Here is a 16749-nt window from a genome sequence, read left to right as displayed (position 1 = left end):
GTTTAGGAGCAGGTCGTCCTAGGTTCGTATCATTTGGTATCAGAGCCTAATTTTGTTCAGGTTTGATCTATCTTTATTTGCTTTATTTGTTTTTGTGTTATTCTGCAATTTTAGCATTAGGTTAAGGTTGCATCCATCCTATACACGTTCAGCATCTTAAAAAAAAAAAAAAAAATTCATTCCTAGTTGAATTAGGATTTCGTAGTTTTATCGTATTTTTGTTTCCTAGTTTGTTGGTTGTCTTTTATCATTGTTCTTGTTAATTTGGTTTTTGTTGATTTTTTTTTGCTGTTTTAGTCTTAGAAATTTGCATTCATATATTCAAAAAAAAAAAAAAAAGAAGAAGAAGTTTGCGGCATCATTTAAAAAAAAAATAAATAAATAAATAAAAATAACTGCACACTGTGTTTATTTAGAGGTCACGGGTTTGGTATTTGTTTGAGATTTGGAATTCCAATTTTGGTACTTAATCTTGCTACTGCAGTTGTTTATGCTCTGTGAGTAAAGAAAAAAAAAACAAAAAAAAAAAAAAGAAGAGGTAAAGCCCAATATAAAAAAAAAAAAAAAATCGGTTTGTTGGAGTTTGATTTGTTTGCTGGAAATTTGATGGAGCTGCTGGGTTTTTTGATTATTTATTCAATATTTGAGTTTCTGGGAAATTATTTTTGCTGTTGGATATTTGGATTTTGGGTGCTTAAATTATTTGGATTAAAATCAGTTAAAGGATTTGATACAAAACTTGAATTACAAAGAACAACAACCAACAACTATTCTATATTTTTGTTCAATTTGATTCTTGTTCGATTTTGAATTTCTTTTTCTGGAATTTTATTCTTGAACTCATAATCTACTACCATCTGGTGCAGTTTTCAAAAATTCCAATGTTTTCCCATTATTTTGTGTTTTCTTGTCTAGAAAGCCGAAAAATTAGGATTTGTTGGATTCTTTCGGTATTGCCTACTTTTTGCTTCTGTTTTGTTGATAAGTTTAATTAAAACATACTAGTGATCTAATTGCTGTTTGTGGGTGTTTTAATTAGAACTTTGAGATAATTCATTGAGTGGAAAAAGGCAAGAGTGTGTGAGCTTAAAAGAGGGTAAAAGCCAAAACTAGTGTGCAAACACGAGTGTCGAGACCTTGTTTGAGTGAAACACGTGAGGGAGTGAATATTGTGAGGATTTATTTTATTTTTGCAGTATTTTACTAACATGGCAGATTCTATAATAAAAAGAGGAGACACACCACTGAGAATTAATGAAGAGGAGTCCGTAGGATTTCATGGTGATCCACGAGCTACCAGGCGTGGAGACCAAGCGGACATGAGAGCTGTTTTGGAGTCAATACAGCGGATTAGTGCTCAAGTTGAGCATGTGAATCAAAGAATGGGAAGGCTAGAAGCCTCACAAGAAATGCCGAACACAAGAAATAGGCAAGAATTCCATGGAGGACGAGGCCAAGGAAGAGGAGGTCACGAGAGACCGAGAGAGGAATTTAATGAGGAGCCATTCGGTGGAGACTTTGAGGAAGGTATGAACAAAACTTTTGCTGTCCAAGATAGAGCTGGCCATGGAAGATATAGGAGGGAAGAAACAGATGACAATCTTAGCAATATCAAGATCAACATCCCACCATTCATGGGAAAAAGTGACCCCGAAGCATATTTGGAGTGGGAAGAAAAGATGGAGATGATATTTGACCGCCATAATTATTCAGAGGCTAAGAAGGTGAAATTGGCAGCAATGGAGTTTGGCCATTATGCACTCCAATGGTGGACCAATGATCAAAACACCCGAAGGAGAGTTGGTGATGACTTGATTACTACATGGCGACAAATGAAAGGAGCCATGCGGAAGCGATTCGTACCATCACACTATCATAGGTTGCTGCATCAAAGACTTCAATCTTTATCTCAAGGACATGGATCCGTTGAGGATTATTACAAGGAGATGGAGATGCTTATGATGAGATTGAACTTGAATGAAGATAGGGAAGCAACCATGGCAAGGTTTCTTGGTGGTTTGAATCGTGAAATAGCCAATCAACTAGAATTGCAACAATATGTGGAATTGGAGGAGATGTTGCATGTCGCTATTAAATTAGAGCATCAATTCAAGAGGAGGGGTGTAAGATCATGGTTTGGAGGTGTTTCCAACAGTGGAAGGTCCAATTCAAGTGGCTGGAGGAACAATCCCATCTATGAAAGCAAGCTAAAGCCGAAAGTCAAAGAAGAAAGTTCAAACTAGCCAAGGAAGGAGACTAGAACCAAATCTGTCCAAGCACCAAAGAATGAGGTAAAATTAGATCCTAAACCTTCTAGAACTCATGATGTTGTGTGTTTTAAGTGCCAAGGAGGAGGACACATTGCTAGCCAATGCCCGAATAGAAGAATCATGGTGTTAAAGGGCAATGACGAGCTAGAATCGGAAAGTGAAGAAAGTGATGATGAAGCCAAGCAAGAAGAGGAGGATTTGGAGGATGAACCTGAAATCTTGCAAGCATCCAATGCTGAATTAAACTTGCTTTCTAGGAGAGTACTTGCTGCATACAAAGATGAGGATGAAATTCAAAGAGAGAACATCTTCCACACCCGATGTGAAATTCAAGGTAAGATTTGTAGTATGATTATTGATAGTGGAAGTTGTACAAATGCAATTAGTAACATTGTAGTTGATAACTTAGGCTTAATAACTATTAAATATCCAGAACTTTATAGATTACAATGGCTTAATGATGGTGGTGAAATAAAAGTGAATAAACAAGCCAAAGTAAAATTTAATATAGGTAGATATGAGGATGTAGTTTTATGTGATATTGTACCCATGATTGCTGGACATATACTATTAGGTAGACCATGGCAATTTGATAAAGATGCTACTCATTTTGGTCGAGAAAATAGTATTGTTTTCCGGTTTAAAGGGAAGAAGGTCAAGCTGGAACCATTATCTCCTAAAGAGGTTTACAAAGACCAATTACAAATGCAACAAAGGAGAGAAGCCGAAAAGCTTAAGGAAAAAGCAAGTATGGCACCAACGGCTTCACCATTCTTTCAAGAAGGTAAGAATGAGGTTGCTGATCAAGGTAAGGTTTCTAGGACTCATATTGAGTCGAAAGATCAAGGAAAAGCCGAAAGAGAGGGGAAAGAAAGTGGCAAACCCGAGAGCTTGGAGAAGGAAGAGAAATCTGAAGGTTTGCGCCAATCCAAGGGGAAAAAAGAAAAAGAAAGAAAAAAAAAGTTAAGTAGCAACTTTTATTTGAGTTTAGGGGATATTAATAAGGTTATTGAGTGTAAGAAACCTTTGCTGGTCATCATTTATAAAGAAAATTATTTTAATGATCAAACTAACTTTGAAGAACTTGAATTGCCAAGTTCAATGATTTCTTTTTTGAAGGAATTTGGAGATGTCTTCCGAAATGAAATTCCAATTGGACTACCATCCAATCAAGAGGGAAAAGGTGAGCTTTCTGTCCGAGGTAAGTCTTCTAATACTCAGGTTGTGTGGAAAAATTTTATTAAAACCAAGAGTGAGGAAGGTGAGATGGCATTGAGTGAGAAAGGAAAAGGAAGACAAGAAAGGAAGAATATAAATTGTTATCTTAGCTTTGGTGATGTTAATAAAGTAATTATGAATAAGAAATCATTGCTGACCATGAAGTTTAAAGATACTTATTTAAAGATGTCTTTATTGCATAGAACTTTATCTGCATTGTTGAGAGCTTTACTTAGTGGCAATTTGAAAATTTAGGAAATATTGTTTGCTAACTTTAAAAAGTGTAATGTTTACCATAATGAGCATGTATTTCTAGATTTTGTTGTAATAGTGTTTGACCCAGGAGAATTGGCTTGGTTGCACTTACGAAAGGAAAGGTTTCCTAAACAAAGAAAGTCAAAGCTCATGCCTCCTATGGATGGACTTTTTCAAGTTTTGGAGCAGAATAACAAGAATGCCTACAAGCTTGATTTACCGGGTGAGTATAACATGAGTGCTGCATTTAATGCTGCTGATTTAACTCCTTTTGCTGCAGGTGATGATCTTGATTTGAGGACAAATCCTTTTCAAGAGGAGGGGAATGATGTGATTCCGCCCGAGCCCGCTCAACCGATAACCCGCTGGGGTGCTGACTCGACACGGATGAAGACTAGGCCAATCACAAGAGCTCAAATTAAGAGATTTAAGGGCAACCTGGGAGTATTTATACAGAGGGTAATCAATCTCAACAGAGCTTGTCCATACTTGAAGATACAAAGCCTATTCGAAGCATCCAAGTGGTGGAAGCCGATACGGACCCGGGTGACGGTTTTGGTACATTTTTGGAGTCCGGGAAGCATGAAATGGTTCCAATGCTTTATGGGTTCAATACATATGCCTAAGAGGTCATGGAATCAAGTTAAAGCAGCCTCAAATGCAATAAAAAAGGGCTTGTACGGACAGCATCAACAATTTGGCCGAATTTGCTGTATTGCTTGCTGGCTTTACTGTATTTTACTGTATTAGCCTTTTCTTATTTTTCCAAGCATGGGCAACGTGTGGGACTTCATATTCAGATTTTTCAATAAGAATAAAACTTTGATTTGATTAAAAGAAAATACTTGTGAGATTAATTATCTCTTTGTTCTTTGAGAACACCTAAAACACCATTAGAGAATTGGTTGTTTTAGCTTGACTTATCAATAGGTTTTCCATCCCCTATTGTGGCGTCTACATTATACCAAGGTTTCTAACCACAGGTTGGTTAGGGGTTGAGGTCAATTCCATTAGAACTTGAACTTAATTAAGATCCGGGCTAATATAATACGGGTTTAGGAGCAGGTCGTCCTAGGTTCGTATCATACAATATGGGGTCAAAAAGCCAAAATAAATGATTTTAGCCCTTATAAAAAGAAAACTAATTCTTGAACCCCTTTCACGCTCATGTCACATCGAGGTATTGCAGAAGAAAAACTGCAAAATCCAATCCAATTTATCGTAATCGATTAGTTAACATGTTGGTTAACTGTATTCTGAAACACGGAAAAAAATCATTGGCTTATCGAATTATCTATCGAGCCATGAAAAAGATTCAATAAAAGATAGAAACAAATCCACTATCTGTTTTATGTCAAGCAATACGTGGAGTAACTCTTGATATAGCAATAAAAGCAAGACGTGTAGGCGGATCGACGCACCAAATGCCCATTGAAATAGGATCCACACAAGGATAAGCACTTGCCATTCGTTGGTTATTAGGGGCATCCCAAAAACATCCGGGTCAAAATATGGTTTTCAAATTAAGTTCCGAATTAGTGGATGCTACCAAAGGGAGTGGCAATGCCATACACAAAAAGGAAGAGACTCATAGAATGGCAAAGGCAAATAGAGCTTTTGTACATTTTCATTAATCCATGAACAGGATCTATATAGACACATAGACCCATGGATCCATACATCTCAATCGGAAAAGAATCAATAGAAAAATAAAGAATTGGAATTGATTGATATATTTCTCGAAACAAATGACAAGGAAACGAAAGACGAAACATAAATCATGGATCAACTAAGCCCTCTTGGGGACTTGTTTAGGAATAAGAAAGAGGAATCTCATGTAAATACCAGGGAATAATGTTTGATCCTATTCATGGGGATTCCGTAAAAATTCCATTCCAAAAAGTTCGAAACAATTGGGATTTTTTAGAGTTTGGATGCAGTTACTAATTCATGATCTGGCATGTACAGAATGAAAACTTCATTCTCGATTCTACGAGAATTTTTATGAAAGCCTTTCATTTGCTTCTCTTCGATGGAAGTTTTACTGATTCATGACCACTCTATGGATTGCTTCGAAACAATTAGAATTAGTCGGTCAATTGGAATGTGTATTATCCATATAGGGGTCAATTGAGAAGATCCGTCGACCTAAGACGAAGAGAAATGTCTATCTATTTTATTTAGTTATTCAATTAAACTAATGATTCGTTTTTGTAGCAGATAGCAACAACCATTTCATCCGACATGCCTATTTTTGATTTTCCAATGGATTGACATCTTTCATTAATGGAAATTTTTTGATGTGGCGAGTAATAGCTCTGGTTGTTCGCTATTCAAGAATTCTTGTTTAGGCAGTTCATACCATCCATCCCTAATGTTTTAATCTAAGATTTCAATTCTTCCATGTTTCAGTAGTAGTATATTGTTCCATGGAGCTGAGGTCCAAAGTATGGAAGAAACGGGTGTTTCCACGACTCTACCACCCGGTCAATTCTGGTCCACTTAATCCCTGTTTCATGGCCACATATCTTTCCGGCTAAGGAATGCGAAACCTTTCTCTTATTACATGAATCCAATTTTCATTTCATCCAGGAAAAGCCATTTTTTTCTCAACAATGTTTTTTTCATTTGATCCAATCACGTTCCGTTAGATAGGAACAGCTTTGATAAATACTAATAACTCTCGGATGGAGTATTAGAACGGAAAAATCCATTAGATAATGAACTATTGGTTCTAAGCCATCTCTGATGATGAATCAACAATTTGAAGTACTTTTATTGCGTATTCTTGATAAACCAGTGTTTATATATAGATGCAGGAAGATATGTTTGGGAAGTAAGAAGCCCCTTTGACATCTCTTCATCTGCAAAAAATTCTCGATGTGAAAACACAGAGACAACGGGCTGATCTTTGAATAGGAAAAAGAATGTATCTGTAGGGTCCCAAACGAATTGGCTTATTCGAAAAAAGCCTTGTTCTTTGGAAGATCTATCTTGTGTGTGGTACTGCATGGTTCCACTCTACAAGAACTCCGAATCATTCTCTTGAAGCCCATCCTCTTCATCATAAATGATCCGCTTGCCCCGAAATGACTTGGCTCAATAGGGAAATCCCAATTCATTGGGCCTTTCGATACAATCAAATAGAAAGCCCCAAGCGCACCATATTCAAGGAGCCCACATGATGTGATTGAATAAATCCTTCTCTATCCGTTGCAGGTCGAGGACTCCTTCTCCTTCCTCTTCTTCAAATTCCGATTCGTATTGTTCATAGAGAAATCTCTTATCAACGATAGAACAGGATCCATTTTGCATCATATCTAAGGGATTCCTTGGTTTAGGCTGAAAGAGCAATGTCACTTGATCATTATCAAACTGGCTGCAATCTTTTTCTATCCATGTACTAGATAAGAATCATTCTCAACGAGAACATAAGAAGTGATTCCATTTTTTTCATCGAGTTCGGGCAGAGACTAAAGGTCTTAAGCTCGTTCCAAGTTTGAAGTACTATTTGTACAAATAAGAATCCCCTTCGTTCATGATTTCTTCTTCATATAGATAGATATAGGATCTATGGAGTAACTATTTAAAAGTACATTTGTGCAATAGCCCTTCCTATCTGATAGAAAAGGATCCCATGATCCTGAACCGATCTTACCTGGGTTCGTAAATCCCAAGTTTGTCTATGAAGAGCAGATCTAATTATATTAGTGTCTGTAATTGATTTCTTCTATGTAATACTAATCGACAGGGCCTCATTGGCAAGTGCTACAAGATCTCGTACATTGGAACCCATGGTTATGGACCTGAATCCATTCGTATGGAACATTTTCTTTTCCAAGTGAAATCCCCTAGTATATGAAAGAGTGAAAAAGTGCTTTCGTTGTGGTGGGATAAGAAGCCTTCGTATCTTAATGCATGTATTTAATTTATTCGGAGCTATTAGAGCGGGATCCATTTTTTGGGGAATATGAGTCCAAGCAATAACAAGAATATTTCTAGTGGAACATCTTTCACAATCCCTGGAGAGATAGTTCACTAATAGACCAAGGGATAAGTAATTTAACTCATCCACATCCAAATCATGAATGCTTGGAATCCATATTATGCAAGGAGACATTGCTTTTGCTAATTCGAATTGAAGGGTGATATAAAATTGGTCTATTTCTAGCATTATATCCATAGTTAGCGCATTCATCACAGTTAGAAACTCCAACTCCGTATCAAGGTCACGGTCGAGGTCGTCACTACCATCAATATCGTCACTATCATCAATAAGAAAACCCTTTTTATCAAGGAACTTGTTCAGAAATACTATAATGAAAGGAACATAGGAGTTTGTCGCTAGGTATTTGACCAAATAGGATCGTCCAGTTCCTATAGAACCTATCGCTAGAATAACCCTAGAGAGGGATATGCCTAAGCGGAGTGAAAAAGGTTTTCCATGAGATGGGAAATGAAAACTATTAGCCTCACAGGAGGTTTATGAATAAGTGATTGTCAGATAATGAGCAAGGAATATCCGTATTTCTCAGAACATGGAGTGTGAATCAAACCCATGTTTGAATTGAAATTGAGATACTGATGCAAGTTTTTCCCTTCTGAATCAGACATATTCATATCTGAAAGAGGTTGACAATAAGTTCTTTCAAATTGACTATTTGTCCCTCTGTTAGAAGTGTTCCAGAAATGTCTGTGATCGAGTAAATAGCTCTACGAACGAATGGATTGGATCGATTTGGAAAATGGAAAGATTTGTACAAGTTATACTTTTTGTCACCATTTTGTGGAAAATTGTTAGGTATGAATATGTTAGACACCTGTAACTTGATTGGTGAAATAGTATCTCTCTCCAAAAAAACATTTTTTTTTTTACCGCTGTGTAAAGAAAATATTTTGTTGCGAATGAACAAGATATTGAGGAATTGTCCATACGTAAAATCATAATTATTGATACGGGCCTTTTCCACATAAAAAGGGAATCCTTTCTTACAATAGAAGTAGAAGTGATGTGGATTATTCAAGAATCGAAGTCGATTTGCTTTATAAAAAGAAGATCAATGAATTTCTATGAAATGTTTTCACAGGATTCAGACAATTGTCTTGATCATGGGATGTCATTGAGAAATAGGAATCCGTGTTATCAAAAGATTTCCTACGATTATTTCTAGTATGGAATGAGTCAATCATTTACCTTGGTGTCATATTGAACAAAAATGGTGATAGTTTTCCTCCATTGATCAAGAATTTCACTTTTTGGGAGCTATCATGATCATCCAATAAGAAGGGTTTCCATTTTTTCAAATGAACAATTTGAAGACCTATTGATTCTAACAACTGATTGCAGAGTTGATGATTCAGACCTTTCAATTCATAGATGTGGATCTCGGACCTATGAATGGGAATATTCTCGAAACTCACAAAGAAAAAAGGAAGTGAGTTAGACAAAAAGAGAAGAAACTTGGACAAAAAAAGAAGTAACTTGGACAAAAAGAAAGGAAGTGACTTAGACAAATCTTTTTTGTCGATAACCTCATACCAATTAATCGAATATTGATTAATAGGTAATCGATCGAACACTACTTGAAAATGAAAATGGCTCTTCTACTCAGAAATAAAATGTTCCCGTAAATTCTTGCTCCCATTAGACAATTTGTATCTATATGCATTAGGATCCCGATTCATGGATCTCTCGGTTCGAGAAATAAAAATAAGAGGATCGAACCATTTCTTCTGACTCTTTTTCAAATTTGATAAATGTTGGTTGATCGTATATTTCATTATAGTTCTATGATTCAGAGTATCATTTCCTATTTGGTCCCTTTGAATTCCATATTCAAAGTTGCGATCGGATCTATTCATTAAAAATAATCAATTCAATACATTTCTCAATACATTTCTTATTACCCATAGGTGCTATATTGGGTTTGAATCAGATTTCGGATCAATCTATATTGATTGACTACCTCCATTATGTTGTTGCTAACAAATACCATTTTTTTGGTTTTGTATCATTCAAATCATTCCCGCAAGAGGTCCAGACCCATTTTTTTCTGATCCTTCGATAAAAAGATTCATTGTCTTTATAAAAAATAGGAGGTAGAACCAATAAAGATTTCTTTTTTCGATTCATCCCCGAAGTTGAATAACTCATTCATGAATTGTTTTTGATCCACTCTGTAGGAATTAATAGAAAAGGCAAATCCCCTATGATACACCAGATTCGGTTTGGTTATTGATAGAGTGAATAGATTTGCCATTTCTTGAACTTCTGATTCAAAATTGTGGTGTAACGTGTTTCCCCCCCTGTTCCGGTCATGGAATAGATGAAATAAATCAAAAAATGGATTTTTGTTCAAGAATGAAATCTTATTGCAACTATCTATTTCATCATTCGGAACCATATCACATCTCGGATCTGATGAAAAAGGATGAATTGAGATGGTAGTTTGTAAATACATAATTATCTTGAATATATTAACTATTTCTTTATTTTCTGATCGCATGGAAAGGACAAAAGAAACATCTTGTTCTTTCTTCAACAATTTCTGAACTTTAGTGGACCTCTCAGTAGGATTCGAACCTAGATGAAGTTCTGACCATCTGTCAGAGAAAAAAGAACGAATGGATTTTGTAGGATTCCCAAGGAATTCTTCAATTTCTTCCCGAAGCCGATAATCTGCTTCTCATGATCCGTGAATAGCTGGGACATTGAGGAATATCCAGAAAGGCATTTAAGGAATCGGTCTGATTCTATCTCTATTCGTTCCGTTTGAAGAAAGGAAGGATCCCAAAGAATCGATCTTTCTTTTAGTTGTTGAATCTCTCTTTGATTGATCAATGTGTGATATTTTGAATCCTCATTACTAATGGAATCGAAATGATCTCTGGATCGATCAGAAGATCCTTTCAATTGGCTAGAATCTGTTACTTGAGCATAACTAGATCTTGTGGAACCATATTGAATATTTGACGATACATTCCATACCTTGCTAAAAAACCAATGCTTGTTTACCAACCACACATTGTCTAACCAAATCCAATTCTCTCTCGATATTTTCCTCAAAAAATCTAATTTGTGCAGATTCTTCCCCCAACTAAAGAAGAGATCTTGGCAGAATTGCCACATATGAAATTGAGCACAATTTTGCAAAGAAATAGCCCACTTGTTTCTCGAGACGAGGTGGGAAACATGCTCAATATCATTTGATTGAATAGTTGACCTAGCTCTTTATTGTTTGAAGAAACCCTCCGCTTCAATTAGTATTTTTTCATGAAAAGCAAACATGAGATAACAAATCTAGTCTTTCACTAAGATTTCAAATAGTTATCCCAAATTCAAGTTGATTATGTTTCGCCTCTTACTCGGAGAAAGACGATCAAACAATTCCCAATCATGGTCCTTGCGGATCAGATCATCCATAGAATAATACAAAAAGAAACTCCAGATATTTGATATCTTTCTCTTTGAATGGGATCTCAATTCCAACAATGGTTTTATTAGATATCTTACAACTAGAATCCCTCCTTTTTCCGATCCAGTTCCTCCACCACCTCGAACCCCAGTTAGATTCAAGCACTTTTTAGTTATTAGGAGAACCCAAGTACTCTCTTTCGGATCCAAGAAATAGCTCTCAGAGATCCTTTTTCCTTTTGGAAGATACAAGAGAGAAACAATCAACCTATTGATATTGGAAGACCCAAAAGATTCTTCCAATGTATCATTTATGGGTCCAACGAAATTCATAGGTATAGGAAGAAGCCCTGTCAAATAGAGATTTTTTCTTTCAACCATCTTTCGATTGTTAATACGATATATAAGGACCGTTACTACAAATAGTACTACACCCTTGATCGTGAAATATCGATTGCTTGTTGAACCCTGTAAATGTGAATTGCGTGAAAGTAGGATGCTCCAAATTCGGGAGTCCAAAAGTTTTATAAAATGTTCTTGATGGAAAAAGATGTGAATGAAAGATCCCACTGAATTGAATTGGGTCCATGAATCTAAGAAATAGTGAGAATTCTTGATCTCTCTTAATATCTTTCTTAATTCGAAAATACAGGATTTGAATTGATGTCCTTTCATTGAGTCCTCCTAAATTGCTTTGATTTATCCTAAAGATTTCATTTGAATTGGAATTTGGTTATTCACCATGTACGAGAATCCCCGCTAAGCATCCATGGCTGAATGGTTAAAGCGTCCAACTCATAATTGGGGAATTCGTAGGTTCAATTCCTACTAGATGCATGCCAATGGGACCCTCCAAAAAATTAAGTCTATTGGAATTGGTTCTATATCAATGGAATCTCATCATCCATACATAACGAATTGGTGTGGTATATTCATATCATAACATATGAATAGTAAAAACTAGCATTCTTATTGGGACTAGAACTTATAGGGAAGAAAATAGATTTATGGATGGAATCAAATATATAGTATTTACAGACAAAAGTATTCGGTTAGGGAAGAAAATAGATTTATTGACTCTAGAGATATAGTAATATGGAGAAGACAAAATTATTTCAAGCACCGACAGAACCAGAAGGGCCCCTAGTAAGAATCTACTTCAACCGATATGCCCTTAGGCACGGCCATGCATAACATAGAAATCACACTTGGAAAGGGTGGATAATTAGCTAGAGCAGCAGGTGCTGTAGCGAAACTGATTGCAAAAGAGGGGAAATCGGCCACATTAAAATTACCTTCTGGGAAGGTCCGTTTGATACCCAAAAACTGCTCAGCAACAGTCGGACAAGTGGGGAATGTTGGGGTGAACTAGAAAAGTTTGGGTAAAGCCGGATCGAAATGTTGGCTAGGTAAGCGTCCTGTAGTAAGAGGAGTAGTTATGAATCCTGTAGACCATCCCCATGGGGGTGGTGAAGGGAGGGCCCCCATTAGTAGAAAAAAACCCGCAACCCCTTGGGGTTATCCTGCACTTGGAAGAAGAAGTAGAAAAAGGAATAAATATAGTGATAATTTGATTCTTCGTCACTGTAGTAAAGAGAATTTGTTTCTTCTTCTTTATAAACAAAAAAAATATAGGAGTAATTAATTGTGACATGTTCACTAAAAGAAAAAAATCCTTTTGTGGCGAATCATTTATGAAGAAAAATAAATATGCTTAACACAAAAGTAGAAAAAGAAATAGTAGTCACTTGGTCCCGAATGTTTACCATTATACCGACAATGATCGGGCATACTATTGCTATCCATAATGGAAAGGAGCATTTACCAATTTATATAACAAATCGTATGGTAGAACATAAATTGGGAGAATTTTCACCTACTCTAAGTTTCTGAGGACATGCACAAAATGATAATAGATCTCGTCGTTAATAATTTTTTTAATAAATACAAAAAGTGAATATGGATACTTATTGTTCATTAGTGAGAGGTAAACCTTATGAGAAAGAAGAAAAAGATATGAGAAAGAAGAAAAAGATGGACCGATATATAGAAGAATACGCTATAGGTGAATTTATAGATATGTCTGCTCACAAGGTGCGAAGAGTAATTGATCAGATTCGTGGGCATTCTTATGAAGAAACACTTCTGATACTCGAATGCATGCCCTATCGAGCATGTTCTCCCATTTTAAAATTGGTTTCTTCTGCAGCAAAAAATGCTAATCACAATAGAGGTTTCACCAAACCAAAGTTAAAAATTAGTAAAGCGGAATTCAATGAAGGTATTACTGTGAAAAAATTAAAACCTGGAGCTCGAGGACGAAGTTATCCAATAAAAAGACCCACTTGTCATATAGCTATTGTACTGAAACATACAATTGTACATTATTATACAGACTATTTCAAGAACAAAATTGTCTTTAAAGAATTTAAAGTTAAATGAAAAATATTTTTTTATAATAAAAAATACAAAAAAATACGCCATATTACGCTTAAAAAAAACATGGATGAATAAAAAAAAGAAGTACATCGATATGACATGTCATGATATGTATAGTAGCGGGGGATTATAGGACAAAAAATAAATCACTTGGTTTTAGACTTGGCACAACCTAAGGTCATCATTCTCGTTGGTTTGCACAACCAAAAAATTATTTGGAGAATCTACAAGAAGATCAAAAAATATGAAACTGTATCAAGAATTATGTACAGAAAAATATGAAAATATCTTCTAGTGTCGAGGTAATTTCATGTATAGAAATTCAAAAACGAATTGATTTGATTCAAGTCATAATCTATATGGGATTCCCAAAGTTATTAATAGAACCTAGAAGAATCGAAGAATTACAGATGACTGTACAAAAAGAACTTAATTGTGTGAACCGAAAACTTAACATCGTTATTACAAGAATTGAAAACCCTTTTGGAAACCCTAATATTCTTACGGAGTTTATAGTCGGACAATTAAAAAATAGAGTTTCATTTCACAAACCAATAAAAAAAGCTATTGAATTAACTGAGCAGGTGCGTACAAAAGGAATTCAAGTACAAATTGCAGGGCATATCGACAGAAAAGAAATTGCATGTGTTGAATGGTTCAGAGAAGGAAGGGTTCCTCTACAAACCAATCGAGCTAAAATTGATTACTATTCCTATACAGTTCGAACTATTTATGGGGTATTAGGCATCAAAATTTGGATATTTATAGAAGAGGAATAATAGGCCCTTACTTGACTTATCTTTAGTTCTATTCTACCCATCCAGTAATAGAACAAAAAATGACAAATTCTTTCATTCTTTTTCTCTTAACTCAAAACAAAAATGAACAATTCTATAAAGTTGAATAAAAATTCGATTAATCATTTGATGTAATTGCTATGCTTAGTGTGTGACTCATTGGTTTTTTTAGGATTAGGATTCAAAAAAAAGAAAGAAGTACCAGCCCATAGTATGAACTAATAACTATTATAGAACTAATAACCAACTCATCGTTTCGCATTATCTGGATATAAAAAACCAGGTTGAGATATGATATATTTGTCATATCAACGTAGCAACTGAAATCTTTTTTGCATAAACAAACAACAAAAAAGAAAAAACTAATCTGAGTTTGAGTTGTAAAGAAAAAAAAAATGCGAATAAACGGAAGGATGAGAGAAAGAGCGAAAAAAAAAAATATCAATGATATATGATTCCAATATGTAAGGTCTATGATTCATCTCAGAATGGGAAATGTAATAAGGCATTAAAACTGATTGGTCTATAATCATACAAATCTGTTCATAGAAAAAGAATCAAGAGCCCTGAGCCAATAAATACTGAGAGGATTGACTCGAGAACAAATCAGATTTCGTTAGGGGCTCCGTTGTAGAAGTCAGACTTAACCATTAATTGAGAAGCGATGAGAACGATAGAACCTGTGAATACATAAGATTATATTGAAAACGAATCTTAACGATTCATTGGTGGGATGGCGGAACAAACCATAAACCAATTCATTTATTCTGAAAGGTCATGTCATAGACTAATCCTACAACTGAATATTGAAAGAGTAAATATCCGCCCATAAAAATTTTGATTTTATTGGATTTCTAAATTTTAGCCGATCTGAGATGATAAGAAAAAGCAAAAAAATAAAAAAATAAAGATTCATTATAACCTTATAACAAAATGACTTTATCTATACTAGTTGTAAAGTTTGTTTAACTTTTTGTGCAGTTTCGTAATGTTCTTCACCAATGATCCGAGGTAGGAGCATAGTTGACATTGAATCTAAAGGATCTACTGCTGGATAGATACCTTTGGTACCCAATCCTTTTGATAGTATGGTAGTAGCATCACAATGTGCAAATGTTGTGGCCAGAGCGGGATCGGTCAAATCGTCCGCGGGTACATAAACTGCTTGAATAGAAGTTATGGACCCCTTTTTGGTAGAAGTAATTCTTTCTTGTAAAGAACCCATTTTGGTACTAAGAATGGGTTGATATCCCACAGTGGAGGGCATTCTACCCAACAAGGCCGATACTTTGGATCCTGCTTGGACAAAACGAAAGATATTGTCAATAAATAGAAGTACGTCTTGTTCATTAACATCTCGGAAATATTCCGCCATAGTTAGGGCAGTTAAACCAACTCTCATACTTGCTCCCAGTGGTTTGTTCATTTGACCGTAGACTAGATCTACTTTTGATTCTGAAATATATTTTCCATTAATTACTCCAGATTCTTTCATTTCTATGTAAAGATCATTGCCTTCACGAGTACATTCACCTACTCCGCTAAATACGGATACACTCCCATGAGCTTTGGCAATGTTGTTGATCAATTCCATAATGAGTACTGTTTTGCCCACTCTCACTCCCCCGAATAGTCCTTTTTTTCCTCCACGGCGATAAGGAGCTAAAAGATCTACTACTTTAATTCCTGTTTCAAAAATCAATAATTTTGTATCTAACTGTATAAAGGTAGGCGTAGATCTATGAATAGGAGATGTTGTGCGAGTATCTACAGGACCTAAATTATCAACGGGCTCTCTAAGCACGTTGAAAATTCATCCTAGCATCGCTCCACCAACTGGAACACTTAGAGGAGCTCCTGTGACAATCACTTCGATTCCTCTCGTTAGACCATCTGTAGCACTCATAGCTACCGCTCTAACTCAATTATTTCCTAATAATTGCTATACTTCACAAGTCACATTAATTTTTTGACCAACAGTATCTTGGCCCTTAACTACCAGAGCATTGTAAATATTAGGCATCTTGCCCGGTGGAAAAGCTACATCCAATACCGGACCAATAATTTGAGCAATACGCCCCAAGTAGCTTTTTTCAAGCGTGAGAACCCCAGGACCAGGAGTAGTAGAATTGATTCTCATAATAAAATAAAAAGATGTCAAAATTTTTTGCGAAAATTATTGAAATAAAAAATAAATGTTCGATAGTAAGTTAAGTTAATCGGTTAATTCAATATTTCAATAAGAAATAAAAAATGGGTGCTAGCACTCGACTTTGTTGTGGCCATCCAACTGAATGCAATCCAATTGTTTACTTATTCATATTCAATTTCAATGAGTGAATTTTCAAGTTCAACC

The 16749-nt window shown here is 35.5% G+C and overlaps 1 non-coding gene and 2 pseudogenes across 1 annotated transcript; 1 reads left to right on the top strand and 2 right to left on the bottom strand.

Moving 5' to 3' along the window:
- Positions 1 to 7196: 7196 nt before the first annotated feature.
- On the bottom strand, positions 7197 to 11538 carry LOC132800050 (protein Ycf2-like; annotated as a pseudogene).
- A 382-nt stretch (positions 11539 to 11920) lies between these two features.
- On the top strand, positions 11921 to 11994 carry TRNAM-CAU (transfer RNA methionine (anticodon CAU)). The gene has a single exon. It is a non-coding gene; the product is annotated as a tRNA-Met (tRNA).
- Positions 11995 to 15336: 3342 nt separating this feature from the next.
- LOC125420172 (ATP synthase subunit beta, chloroplastic-like) lies at positions 15337 to 16533 on the bottom strand (annotated as a pseudogene).
- Positions 16534 to 16749: the final 216 nt, after the last annotated feature.

The sequence above is a fragment of the Ziziphus jujuba genome, chromosome 11 (assembly GCF_031755915.1).
Source record: "Ziziphus jujuba cultivar Dongzao chromosome 11, ASM3175591v1".
In the NCBI taxonomy this organism is placed as follows: Eukaryota; Viridiplantae; Streptophyta; class Magnoliopsida; order Rosales; family Rhamnaceae; genus Ziziphus; species Ziziphus jujuba.
Note: the sequence above shows the minus strand (reverse complement) of the source record. Positions and strands in the feature narration are given on the sequence as shown.